The 12,512-nt window shown below is 40.4% G+C and overlaps 1 protein-coding gene across 2 annotated transcripts in view; it reads right to left on the bottom strand.

The window, feature by feature from the left end:
- The window catches only part of LOC124281100 (corticotropin-releasing factor receptor 2-like), a 99,876-nt gene extending 87,917 nt beyond the window's left edge, over positions 1-11,959 (bottom strand). For both annotated transcript variants that reach the window (XM_046717124.1, XM_046717118.1), the window contains exon 1: positions 11,452-11,959. The gene's annotated coding sequence lies outside the window, so the exon portion shown is untranslated. The remainder of the gene's footprint in view (positions 1-11,451) is intronic.
- Positions 11,960-12,512: the final 553 nt, after the last annotated feature.

The following is a 12,512-nucleotide window of genomic DNA, read 5'->3' as shown; positions in this document are numbered from 1 at the left end:
GGATCCTGCTTTGTGGTATGTTCCCGTTGTCAGGGAGACACGTGCCATCTTTAGTGTTATACATAGACAGGGTATCTAGGAGGGAGAGAGTGAATATTGATTAACGCCGTATCATCATTGTTTCAGCTCTTCGCGAGGATTTAAATTGGATCAACAAAGATTTAAGTCAAAGGAAACTTGGGGTAAACTGTTTATAAACATACTGGTTTTGTATACAGATTTAGAGTGAGTGAGGAAGTGAATGAGGAAGTGAGTGAGTTTAATTTTACGCCGCTTTAGCAATATTCCAGCAAGATTACGACAAGGGGACACCAGAAATGGGCGTCACACATTGTAAACATGTGGGGAACTGAACCCGGGTCTTCAGTAGGGCTGCGTAATATAACCGGTTTACCGGTATTTACCGGTTCAGACATGAAAACGATACGTATTGCGATACGCCGATCGAAAACCGGTATTTTGACATGCATTCGGAAAACGTCGAAACACTCGGAAATCTTCGGATTTTTCTTTGTTTCATTTGTGCCAAATATTATTCAGTTTTATTTTATCATGGTTAAAATTGGTTATTAAAGCTTAATCAAGCATAGTGATTTTGTTGTGTTTTTGCTCTATAAATCAAACAGTAACTCGATTATAAGTAGTTTTTTAAAAAAAATACTTCATGCAATATATTGCAATGCATATCGCAATACATGCTTTCGCATCGCAATATATCGCAATATGAATATTCTCTGCAATACCCACCCCTAGTCTTCAGCGTGCGGCGAAGGAACGCTTTAACCACTGGCTACCCCAAGACTGTAGGGGTGACAAGAGGGATGACCCCACTTCATCCATGAAGTAGAAAACGTCCTCTTCTGTCAAGCAATAATCCAGCAGCTCCAGCATATGATATCCTCATTTCCCAACTTCCGGGTTACAACATCCAAGGCCTCATTTAAGCTTCCAGTGTTTATGGAGACATTTCTAACGAAATAATGTCCGCTGCAATTCCTCGTTAGATTTGTACCATGTCTCCGTGTTTGATCAGGTGAACAATTGACTAGCCCTGGCGTGTGTTTGTGACTGGTAGGATACGCTTCCCTGTGTGAGATCACCCAGTATCATCAGTGTTTGCTAGTGGATCATAGATGCCTACTTCTGGAATGGTCAGTGGACTCTGGATTTAGCAGATATTTCTAACGAATATGGAAAGGACGATACAAACTAAATTGGTTGGGTTTGTTGTTTAACGCGGCACTCAACATTATTCCAGCTATATGGCGTCGATCTGTAAATAATCGACAATTCAGTGATCGACATCATGAGCATCGATCTACGCAATTGGGATACGATGACATGCATATGTGTCAACCAAGCCAGCGAGCCTGACCACCCGATACCGTTAGTCTCCTCTTACGACATGTGCCAACCAAGTCAGCGAGCCTGACCACCCGATACCGTTAGTCTCCTCTTACGACATGTGCCAACCAAGCCAGCGAGCCTGACCACCCGATACCGTTAGTCTCCTCTTACGACATGTGCCAACCAAGCCAGCGAGCCTGACCACCCGATACCGTTAGTCTCCTCTTACGACATGTGTCCAACCACCATCCGATACCGTTAGTCTCCTCTTACGACATGTGTCCAACCAAGTCCAGCGAGCCTGACCACCCGATACCGTTAGTCTCCTCTTACGACATGTGTCAAACCAAGCCAGCGAGCCTGACCACCCGATACCGTTAGTCGCCTCTTACGACATGTGTCAATCAAGTCAGCGAGCCTGACCATCCGAGTTACCCTCTTGATGTTAAGACCCACCCGATACCGTTAGTTCTCCTCTTTACGACATGTGTCAACCAAGCGGATCTTCACAACCAAGTCAGCGAGCCTGACCACCCGATACCGTTAGTCGCCTCTTACGACATGTGTCCAACAAGTCACAGGTTTGGTCCCATGTGTTATCCAGCGTTATGTTCCACATCTGCATCTGTAGATCTCGTACTGAAGATGAATTCCTCTTTAATTCTCACGCTATTTTTAAGCACAGGTTGGGCACAAACGAGGGGATACTATTAGTCAAGCTGTGGCAGTAAACATTCTAATTATACCGTTGTCTGTACAGTCAAGAGGGATCAGTTTCAGCTATCTACATACGCTTAGGGGGGTGTTAGAGTAACCCACCCCCTTAAGGAGCCACCAGGGTATCATGTAAAGAGCCCCCATTGTACCACTGACAACATACACCACTGACACAGATTACCCATGCCCCCAGGTGTATTGTTCTGGGAGGAATACCTTTGCCATTTCTCTTGCACTGCCTAACACTATAGATAGTAGATACAATCAAGCACCGTCAGTCAAGTTGAGTGAGTGAGTGAGTGAGTTAATATTTAACGTCACATCGGCAATATCTCAGCCATATCGTGACGAAAACAATTTATACAATAAAAAGTGAAAACATTTGGAGGATTAAAACATCAGTCAAGTTGAGTGAGTGAGTGAGTATGGTTTTACGACGCTTTTAACAAAATTCTAGCAATATCACGGCGGGGGACACCAGAAATGGGCTTCACACATTGTACCTATTTGGGGAATTGAACCCATGTCTTCTGCGTGACGAGAGAAGACTTTATCCGCTTGGCTACCCCTCCGCCCCTGTGTCGAAGTTGAAGGGATTTTCGTAAATACTTCGAGATATCCGAAGTACGACACAACCACAAAATGATAACTAAATCAGTGATATGCAGAGATCTAGCTTTTACTTCGAGGCAACGGTATATTCGACACATCAGAGTTCGACACATCAGAGTTCGACACATCAGAGTTCGACACATCAGAGTTCAACACAGTTTTCAACACAACTTAGTTTGAATAAATTGAACTAAGAGCATCGACAAATTAACTAGCGATTCTGACGTTGAAAATCGCAACAGAAATCAATCTACCTGGGAGAGACATCATTAATCTTACTAATTACGATTTTTCATTGTATTAATATTATTGCAACTTTCGTGATACCTGGCAGGTCGTTATACACGCATACTATACATCTGGCTGGGACAGATAGTATAACACAGTATAACAAAGGCCCTTTACACAGTCACCGATAAGTGTTATCCAATAAGGATCTATATTCAGATAATAATACTCGTGGATAAGGATACGAATCATAGCACCATGGCAAGCGTTAACTACTGTGATTACTGTAGAATTATATAAGTTTAGGTTATGCAAATTTAAACAGATTAGTCTAATACCATAACATTGTTATTTGTTACATGTGTGATTGTTATGTGTGCAGCGTACTTTATTATCTTGACAAAATAAAGGCAGGACGTTCTGACCTTCCAGTGGCAACTTGTTTCGTAAGGTCAAGGTCGCATTACCTCAACGCTTCCGCTACGACAGGATACTCTTGCTATTATGACGGATCCTTTACGTTTTTCTTACACTAGTCACGTTGGACGGTCATACATTCGAATGTGGCGAAGTTCATATGCATACCCACTCACTCACTAACTTCCCTGTGTTCAGAGGCCTCATAAATTTGGTCCTGACTCCCTAAACGTACATACGGCCCCCCCCCCCCCATCATTTTACCTATCATCATCTTATGAACGTCGTCACGTACACTCGCTTTACCTTTCATCATCTTTTGAACGTCGTCATATACACTCGCTCTACCTTTCATCATCTTTTCAACGTCGTCATGTACACTCGATTTACCTTTCATCATCTTTTGAACGTCGTCATGTACACTCGCTTTACCTTTCATCATCTTTTGAACGTCGTCATATAGACTCGCTTTACCTTTCATCATCTTTTGAACGTCGTCATTTACACTCGCTTTACCTTTCATCATCTTTTGAACGTCGTCATATAGACTCGCTTTACCTTTCATCATCTTTTGAACGTCGTCATGTACACTCGCTTTACCTTTCATCATCTTTTGAACGTCGTCATATACACTCGCTTTACCTTTCATCATCTTTTGAACGTCGTCATGTACACTCGCTTTACCTTACATCATAACTTTTGAACGTCGTCATATATAGACGCTTCACCTTTCATCGTAACTTCTGAACGTCGTCATATATAGACGTGTCACCTTTCATCATAACTTCTGAACGTCGTCATATACACACTCCTAACATATTTCATAAAAACTATATTTAACCTTGACGTTGTGACACTGATGTCGCCATATACACATGCCTAACATATTTCATCCTAACTTCTTAACGACGTCATACCCTCGCTTTACCTTTCATCATAACGTTTTAACGTCATCGTATGCACTCGCTTCACCTTTCATCGTAACGTCTTAACGTCGTCACATACAAACACTTCACAGCTTCCATCTTACCTCGCCATGTACACACACTAAAAACCTTTCGGTTTAAGTATACGTGTACTTGACGTTGTGACATTGGCACACAGTGTGCCTCCCTAACGTCATCAACTTGTCATGAGGCACCGAATCCTTTGTCGAGCATTATGAGTTTTGGTCATATTATTCCAAGATGTCTCCCTTGACTAGCAAAAAGCATCGGCGAATGAAGATAACAAATATTAACACGCAACCATTTTCATAATCCTTTGAAGAGTCATTGTGCGACTAATCGCTCATAACAGTTCCTGTACAAGGCCCTCCCTTGTCAGTTGTTCCGATGACAAAGAGAGTGCAGACTCTTACAGGAATATATAACCCGATATTGGTTTCCAACAGACCGACTCATCAATCGTAGGACCTAGGGATATGGAGCCGATCTGAAACTGCAGTGTCTAATTGGAGTGTCATGACTGTTTCCACAACCTGGGGTGATATTATGGCGAGCGTCGTCTTTCATCAACGACACGGATATTCCGCTGACACAAGAAGATCATACTCTGGATTTCGAACCCACGACCCGCGGGTACTTGCGAGGATGAGGACATAGCTCCGCACAGTGAACTAGTTCACTGTAGATCATTGGGTTCACGCAGATTTCGTATCTTAGTGCAAAACCAGTCACCCTCAGCCTTTGATTTGTATTTATGTTTGTTGTTGTTGTTTCATGCCAAACACTCACTCACCACTCAGGGAATAGAAAGTGTACCTCCATATGTGAGAATGTCAGTTTAGTTTTACACCGCTTTTAGCAACATTCCAGCAATATCACGACGGGGGACACCAGAAATGGGCTTCACACATTGTACCCATGTAGGGAATCGAACCCGGGTCTTCTGTGTGACGAGCGAACGCTTTAACCACTGGTCTACCCATTGTTTTGTCTCTTAGACCTTAAACGTTCGCAGTGTTTCGGCGACGTTCCTGATTCTCGGCCTATTATGTTGATGCTTAGGTCACATCCTGTCATCAAGCGTATACTTTCTTTTGCTCGGTTGAATGGTTGAATACTACCTGTCAAGATTATAGGCCAGTCAATCTATTTACGTTTTTATCCTTAGGCCACATACTACCTTCAAGCGTATACTTTCTTTTGCTCGGTAGTGTAGCTGAATGGTTGACCAGCTGTCAAGATAATAGGCCAAGTCAGTTTGAAAAAGTCGAGTCGACATAACCCAGGACAACAATAATAACATATGTGATTAACTATATAATTCGTCGCTATATATACATGCATGGTAATAAATGCAACTGACGTCTGTCCGTCCGTTTACATCGAGAATGAATCAGTACGGCTGGGCATTTAGTGCAAATGGATGACATTATTTATTTATTACACTACTTCCCATATAATATATATCTGTATTCAATGTCTCATAGGGAACCGCTGGGACTGCTTAATCAACAAACGACATTCCTGCATATAGGCGTCCTGGATGTGTGCCCGAGGTAAACATATCTACTTGACGGACAAATCTAAAGACCAATGGCAAGTTACATTGTAGCAGACCTTCACGAGATCAAATTACGGTCCTAGGCCAATAGAGCGGGGCCCAGGCAGAACCATCAAAGCTGTTGCTAGTAAAAGGGATTGTATGTAATGAATTGTCACGTCGATATCCAGTTCTGTTGAAACTACTGTTCTGCTGGGACAGCCATTCCTTCACAGATGTCAGTGTTTTGATTAAATATTATTATATTACGGAGTTCCCCCATATTTTATGTTCGCCCGGCCCATAATACGGTTGTACATTAACGACAGAGACACTGGCAGTAGTATGTGAACTAAACTGGAGGAGTCTGTTATGTGTTCACACTTGTTGAACGTACGCGAGTGGAGTTCAAGTGATACTCCAAGAGCTGGTACTCATCTCTACCAATGTAAACAGGTCATTTCTATAAATAACCAGTCCCCCTTAAAGAAGGCCGTGTGCACCATGTATCTAGGATACATAAACACATTGAGAACACGATGACATGATTATTTTGACTTCTACTCTTGAATCGTGAAATTCTGCGAAACTCTGCATCAGAATCGAGAAGCTTCTGCTTCCAGGAAACCCGTCTATAAACACTTCCCCAAAAATAAATCATGCGAAAAAGCCAAAAACAGAAAAAAAGAAATTAAAGAAATAAATACATAATTAAAAAAATAAAAATAAAAAAAATAAAAAAATAAATAAATAAATAAATAAATAAATAAATAAATAAATAAATAAATAAATAAATAAATAAATAAATAAATAAATAAATAAATAAATAAATAAATAAATAAATAAATAAATAAATAAATAAATAAATAAATAAATCCAAAACAACTGCATTAGACAAAACCAAAGCTGTGTCTTTCTTTCACGTCGTATCTATAGTAGGTGTGATATATAACCATGAGTATGTACTGAAGCATATAAATGGATGTAAATCGACATGAGATATGATGTATATTTCAGTCAGTACGCTTTACTCCTAATATAACGGAGTAAGTTGTGTTGAGTTGCGAAGTTTAGGAACCACAATCCAATACAAGCATAATTGTATTTTATGTCATTTTTAACAAGAATGATAGACAGAAATAAATACCTTTGGCTGTCTAAGATTTGGAATATATGAGTCACAGAATGACTGACTGACTGAATTTAGTTTTACGCCGCTTTTAGCAAAATACCAGCAATATCACGACGGGGTACACCAGAGTCACAGCATGAGCTCAAATATAAACGTATTGAACTGAACGGTACATATAAAGATAACATTAGGAATTTTAAAGTATGTTTTAACGCTCAGTTTAAACAAAATTTCAACAATTGCACGGTGGGGTACACAAGCGTTACACATCCCATGTGTGGAATCGAACTCTGGCCTTAGGTCTGACGGGTGAACCTTGCACCATCCGTCTATCTTGTACATTTATATATTCTGGTTTGTTCAAAATCTGGGATTCGTACTAACAACCACCAAACTATATCTTCCGTTTACATTAAACTGCCGCCGACGATAAACATGAAATATTGTTCCAAACAGAGTTCAAATCAATTTTCCACAGCTGCTTTGACGTTTACAGTTACAAACATCTTTTTTATAACTGTATGATTAGGTATAAAATACACATGAACGAAATTATATCAACCTACATGATATAAACGAAATAATCTCTGAAAATATTTATGCATTGGATTTCTATAAAAATACCGAACGCCAATCTAATTTCCGAGCATACATCTAACAAGGGTTGTGTAAATCGATAATAAATACTCTCAATAGTTATTGACCATAAACGTTAGGTAAACATATATCTCAGATTATGAGAAATGATGCTTCAAAAATAGGAGCCTATTGAAATATAATCCGGTTAAAGATTCAATTTCCTGTTAATCACGTTTCTGAAACTGTTGATATAAAACGCTGATCGGCTACGTTTTATAAGAAAATGTCCGCACATTGATTACAAACTTAATGTAGCTTGAAATAAACTTGATATTTCTCGTCTAGTTTGTCTGAGGTGTCTGGAGCTACACAGTACATGCGTGTACGCATGATCAGAGTTGAATAAGCATAGGTTGAAAACTCGGGACCCAGTTTGACTCTCAGTCTGAGCCTAAGTTGAATGAAGTCTGGAGTAATTTGAATCTTGGGTCATAACCCAAAACTGAGATATTAAGGGAGTTGATTTAAGCCCACAAATGCGGTCGTGTTGGGGTTTTGAGGTTCTGACTTTTTGACATGGGATGCAGCTTAGGGTACGTAGACTATCCAGATAGGTCCTGGCTGTAAACTGACAGATAAAAGAAAATATACACCCACTTTTAATGGCGGCTAAAATACAACAATCATTAAAAATGGTTAATCGATGTTCATATATTTTATACAGTTGGTGAATGTTATATGCATTGTGTGACCATACTTAATATGATGTGACTGTTACTTGCCGTGTGCACACTGAATGGTTAGTGAAGGCTGCACGGACTGTGCGTGCACACTGAATGGTTGGTGAAGGCTGCACGGACTGTGCGTGCACACTGAATGGTTGGTGAAGGCTGCACGGACTGTGCGTGCACACTGAATGGTTGGTGAAGGCTGCACGGACTGTGCGTGCACACTGAATGGTTGGTGAAGGCTGCACGGACTGTGCGCAACACTGAATGGTTAGTGAAGGCTGCACGGACTGTGCGTGCGTGCACACTGAATGGTTGGTGAAGGCTGCACGGACTGTGCGTGCACACTGAATGGTTAGTGAAGGCTGCACGGACTGTGCGTGCACACTGAATGGTTGGTGAAGGCTGCACCGACTGTTCGTGCACACTGAATGGTTGGTGAAGGCTGCACGGACTGTGCGTGCACACTGAATGGTTGGTGAAGGCTGCACGGACTGTGCGTGCACACTGAATGGTTAGTGAAGGCTGCACGGACTGTGCGTGCACACTGAACGTCATGTGAAGGTAGCACGGATTGAACGTGCACACTGGAAGTCATGTGAAGGTAGTAGGATTGAACGTGCACACTGATCGTCATGTGAAGGTAGCACGGATTGAACGTGCACACCGAACGTCATGTGAAGGTAGCACGGATTGAACGTGCACACTGATCGTCATGTGAAGGTAGCACGGATTGAACGTGCACACTGAACGTCATGTGAAGGTAGCACGGATTGAACGTGCATATTGAATGTTTGCTGAATCAATAGAGGTCACTAGGGTGCTCGGTAGCAAGGCGCTACATTGATTATGTGTACAATTCATTAAGATTAATTTCTAGCACTTTTGTGGGCATTAAGATTTGATCAAGATATATCTCTGTGTCCCAGTTCTATGATCTAGTGAGACGATCTCTGGTAACCTTCAGACCAATGAGGAGAACGTTATCACTTCCACGTAACCGGGGACGTCAGCGGGTCTATAAGGAAGCCTGATTTATTTTGTAATGCAGTGAAATAGAAGGACAAAACCATTTCTGTAATCACAAAAACCTACTAAAACCAGAGTGTGTGGTATGATTCCAAATATATCATTAAGATGTTTTACTAATCACTATCACAATTGTTTGGTTTTTAATCAAAGTGTTTATATAGAGTTCTTTTTCATAAAATACCAAAGCTTTAGATGCATTCAAAGATCCATCGTTGTTGCAAGGTATGTATGTATGTATGTATGTATGTATGTATGTATGTATGTATGTATGTATGTATGTATGTATGTATGTATGTATGTATGTATGTATGTATGTATGTAAGTGTGTGTGTGTGTGTATGTAATGTATGTATGTGTGTATGTATGTATGTATGTATGTATGTATGTATGTATGTATGTATGTATGTATGTATGTATGTATGTATGTATGTATGTATGTATATGTATGTATGTATGTATGTATGTATGTATGTATGTATGTATGTATGTATGTATGTATGTTCACATGGACACACAAACACACATGTATAATTATATATATTAATATGTGTTTGTATATATTCATACCGTATATGCCCGTATATACGCCGATCTCACAGATAAGCCGAGGTCCTAACTTGACCCCTAAATTCTGTATGAAAATGTTATGTTCCGTACATAAGCCGAGCCACCAATATATATGTGTGTTAATGTTATATACATAACGTCAATACAAGATACACATCCGGCCAAACAGATTCAATTACACGTAAAGGGCAAATTCCTGGTGAAAATTACGATGTCCAAGTTCCCACAAAGCAATAGTAGTTCCTCAAAGATGAGCCACCTCTGTACTATGTACTCTCCTATATCAGAGAGGTAAACCTAGTACAGACAAATCCCCGTGCTATCTGTAATGCTGCATAACATTACGGACACACAATGGGTACCTCGAAGCCCTTGATTGTGAATAGAGGGGATCAGTCAACTCCCACCAGCACAAAGCTATACATACAAATATAAGGTTATTCTTGAAATGGTCGTGTGATCTGTTCATCTACGGCGACATATATATGCATTTCCACATGAATAGTTTTGAGACGTAACACGTTGATATTTTATCACTAAAGAAAGCAATTACAAATCACATCCTCCGTATTTGAAGTTACCACAATGGTTGTTAAAAGTCAAATATCTCTGAAAACATGTCAAACAGATCCTAAAATAACATTTAAACAAGCAAATCCCTAATAAATCCACAAGTCTATATTACTTTAAGTTCAGGAATGAAGAAACATTCTCGACTCCATAATTACACTTAATTGCAATTCAAAGATCTTAAAAAGCCATTTCACAAAATATTTGTTTTTGTAGATCGATGCACGTCTTCAGAATCATTATGTTCCCCTAAGGGACAATCTTTACTTGCTTTCTTATATTCTATTGCTGGACGTGAATGAATGAACGGAGGTTATAAACACGTGTGGTTTTCTGTTTACAGCATTGATCGGGTTGTTTTGTATAGGGCATGGTGTCAGAAGGCCATTAGGACATTGGTTCCTGATGAAAGACCCTAAAGAAACAGTAACATTAAGACCTTTCGCAGTCGCTTTGAATTCATCAGTTAGTGTCCGTGGTTTTGTTGTTTTGTTGGTCAATATTGAGATAGAACTTTTGAACTGGTTGATTTGAGACAGAAGACGTGGGTATCTAGTGGTTAGATAGTTAGCTAAAGTTTGATCGAGTTCGAGATCTAACTTACTCATCCTGACCGGGTTCGAATCCCCACATGGGTACAATGTGTGAAACCCATTTCTGGTGTCCCCCGCCGTGATGTTGCTGGAATATTGCTAAAAGCGGCGTAAAACCATACTCAGTCAGTACTCATCCTGAGATATTATCATGTCATAGCCGAATGTGCTATAAAAATAATGAACGGTGTTATCTCTTATAGGGTTGGGGTAGCCGAGTAGTAAAGGTGTTTACTTGTCACACCAAGGCCCGGGTTCGATTCCTCACAGGCTAATGTGTATTGGCAATACCCTATGTTCTCCTACCGCGGCAGTGGAATATATTGCTACAAGCGGCGTAAAACATTGACCACTCTCACACCGTGCTATCTCGGGGAATATTCATAATTCGCTAAAAGCTGAGTAAAACATTTACTACTCTTGTCGAAGATGGAAAGCTTACCTTGTGTGTGTTCCGCTACAACTGTCCGTGTTGTGTCCAGTGAGTGGTCAGTCCAGTAATTCCGTGCTCACAGAAGCTCACAGATGAATGACTCTCAAGAGACTTAAAGCTAACACATATTCCCACTGTGACAGATTCACTGTATTTGAAAAACGTCAATGTCACTGACACCAAGGCTAGTTAATAAAACCGGAAAAATATCTACAGTGTGTAATCAAGTTTTATAAGTCAACACACATTTCTAAAATAAAACACGATAAGTATTTCTCTGTCCATGAACAGATTCAAGTTTCGTAGTCGCCAGAGCCAAATCCAAGGCGAATCCTATGTAACTCGCTCATTAACGCAGCTCAAAATTCTGCTGAAACCGTTCGGGACCTCTTTGTAGATGTCAATTGACAGTCCCGGGGGAGCGTCAAACAAAACAGTATAATCTCCCAATTACGGCCCTGTTAATCCTCTGTAGTGCTTGCAGTGACTATCGAGCGACGCAGTCCATACCGTACTGGCTGGCTAGACCACCGCTCCGTGTATACGCTGTTACAATCGGAACCACACTGGCTTATGTATACGGCGATAGGCTCGGCGAGGCGGGCCGACTTCGGATCGCTTACAACATAGTCTTGTTGCTCTTCACACCGACTCCACGCCTTGTGCACAGATGTGGGACACGTACAGTCTCCTGCTAGTCTGTCGGGGGTAGGTTGTATACTAGTATGTACCTTGGTAAAGGTGTCAACTGTGTCAGTACAATACTTTCCGTTAGTTGATGAAAACTTTGCCATTAAAACAAATCTTAATTAAATATATATTAATATTAACTATTTTACTTTTAATATTTTATGTCACAGGTTTGTGATATATCCTGAAAATAGAAAATTATCATGAAAACATTCTTGTGTTTGGGGAATACGAATTATGTCGGACGTTAAAGTGCACGTTAAATCTCATCATCATCATCATCATCATCATCATCATCATCATCGTGTTTTGGGGTGGTAAATATTCTGTATTAGGAATACAATTTTCATTATCGAGCTTTGCGCTCTAAATACATGGTG

This window comes from Haliotis rubra, unplaced genomic scaffold, assembly GCF_003918875.1.
Source record: "Haliotis rubra isolate DU_JTF1 unplaced genomic scaffold, ASM391887v1 Scf108, whole genome shotgun sequence".
Lineage (NCBI taxonomy): Eukaryota > Metazoa > Mollusca > Gastropoda > Lepetellida > Haliotidae > Haliotis > Haliotis rubra.
Note: the sequence above shows the minus strand (reverse complement) of the source record. Positions and strands in the feature narration are given on the sequence as shown.